This window comes from Corvus brachyrhynchos, unplaced genomic scaffold (genome assembly GCF_000691975.1).
Source record: "Corvus brachyrhynchos isolate BGI_N302 unplaced genomic scaffold, ASM69197v1 scaffold622, whole genome shotgun sequence".
In the NCBI taxonomy this organism is placed as follows: domain Eukaryota; kingdom Metazoa; phylum Chordata; class Aves; order Passeriformes; family Corvidae; genus Corvus; species Corvus brachyrhynchos.
Genome location: NW_008236458.1, coordinates 79,091 through 81,629, shown reverse-complemented (window position 1 = coordinate 81,629; position 2,539 = coordinate 79,091).

Genomic DNA, 2,539 nt, shown 5'->3' with positions numbered 1-2,539 from the left:
AAATGTCCTTGTTTTCCATAAATGCTAAATTTCCAGACATCCAACCTCAACACGACTCCTTTGTCTCCCAGGCTTTGTTCATTGTATCAGAGTTACTTTATCAAAACTGAAAGTTTCAGGAATTTTCCCAAGCTGTGTTCCCAGAAAAGCAGCTTATGACCACTTTGCTAAATGCTGGCTCAAAGGAATTGAAGACTAACACACTGCTTATTAATAATATACTGGTTACAATGAATGTAAAACTATTAATAAAAATTAATTAGATATATTAATTTAAAAATTAGAAAAAAGTTGCATTATTTCCAGTATTGTGAGGGGAGCTCCTGCAGGTAGAAGTCCAGTCCACAAACAAGGGAACACTGGGACAAACAAACCCCTCTGGAGTTCGGTCATCCCACTGAGGGGCTGCAGTTTAACTTAGTTAACTTAATTAAACTTACAGCACCTTAAACTGGACAGCATTTAACTTTACTCAACTTCTAACTTCAGTTAAACAATTTAGCAAATGATTCCTTGTGGGAAGAGATGGAATAAAGTTGAGTTACAAGCTGTAAAACCTGCCTGAAGAGGCACATGGCAGCACAAAGGAGCACATGGCGGCACAGAGAAGCTTGTCTTCACCACACCCTGGGGAGGTGTCACACGGCAGACCCCTATGGAAAGGAGCCTGCTGGGAGCTGACGGATGGGTGAACAGCGCGTGATCATCCTGTAGAAGAACATTTAGAAAGTGTGTTGCTGCTGTGGCAACATGGGATAGGTCATGTAGTGAGAATTAGCATATAAGGAAATACTGTGCCTTAGAAAAGTGTATAAAACCAGCTCATTCCTTTGAATAAACGATTCCTATTCCCTGCTGGTCTGGGTCCATGACTCAATTGCCGACAAATGGTGTCCCCATGTGAGGAATTTATTATATGCCTATTAGCACAGTAAATATTACCGTATCCTGCAGCCGTAGGGAGGAGGAGAGAAATCCGGCAGGCAGGAACTGTGCAGCAAGAGTCCTTTATTTAATTATTTTACAACTCTCTTACAGACTTTTTATTCATAGTCTAATTGGACAAAGGATCACCCACCCCCTGGGTGAATTGGCTAGAAATCCTAAACATCCATTGTCAAAATATTTTTCTACTGTACCATAAACATAGTTCTACAAGGTCACAGGTGTTCATAGTTTATAGAACTTCTGCTAATCTCTTTGTGAGAGAGAAGAGTATCCCATGGGCTTAGAAAGCAGCAGGAAAATTCCTTGCTAACAGCATTTTTGTATCCACATACGTCTAACTGTGCGGTGAGCCCCGTGGGACTTGGAGTGCTGCTGAAAGATGCAGAAACACTGGCCAGTGATTAATCCCCGCAATTTGTAGGCCAGCCACAGGGAACGATGTGTATCCCACAAACAGAATGTCGCACAGACACGTTGGAACTGATTTTAAAGAAACACAGTAGGAAAGTTGAGTCTACAGATTTGGACAGACTCTTGTTCCAGGCAAAAGACCGTGATTCAACTTTAGAGAGTACCAATATTTTTGATCTTCAGTCATGGGACACTTTAGAGGACGCATTGTGGGAGCGAATTGCACAAGGTGACGCAGCACTGACAAAGCTTTTGTATCCATGGAAGACAGTGTGCAAGGTGCTCATAGCACATGCAGCACCCAGAGACCTGACAAAGAAAGACGCTTGTGCCACCATGGCAGCTGTGCTGACCCCTTCTACGCCACCAGTGAGCGACTGTAAGTCTGCCAGGGCTGTGGGAGGAGAACCAGAAGATGGCCCCTCGTCCCCTGACCAGTTTGACCCTGGAGGGGAACCAGATAGTATCATAGAAGAGCTCGCGCCGCCCTGCGCCATGCGGCATCAGCTGGAGCCAGGTCGTGGCAAGTGGCTGGAGCCGGGGTGGGCCTTTCCTGGTAGCATGTTCCCTCTCCATTTGCCCTCTACAAGAGTGTAGCGGCAGGAGGGGAGCATGCAGGGCCATGGGGGCACGGCATGTAGCAACGCCGGCGATTGCGCAGCACCAGTGAGCACATGGCAGAGCTGTGCCACGCTAGTGAGCACGTGGTGGAGCCGAGAAGCAGCAGTAAACACCATGGCGGTGACACAGTGGATCTGGTGGGGTGAGCACGGCTCTCTGCATGTGGGAAGTAAGGAGATAGGCTGGCAGCAGCACATGCAGCCGCCCGACCCGCACGGCTGCCCAACCTGCGCCACTACAGCCAGGGCTCCCATCTGCTGCAGATCCTCATGAGCCAATGCTGTGCTGGAAAACAGACCTGGGGAGACAGGTAGCCCCTTCCTCAGGGATGGGGGCTGCAGCATTTGCACTGGCTTATGTGAGAGTAGCTGCGAGTTAGGCATGTTGTTCCTGCAGCTGGTCCATGGAACGCTTCTGTAGTGGTTTGGTCCAAAATACTCATTGCTGTTTATCTGCTGTGAGATAAGAATTAGGAGAAATGCAAAGCAGGCACCAAACTTGAAAGAATATAAAGAAGTTTATTAACAAAACTAAAAGAAGAAAAAAAAATTATACCACC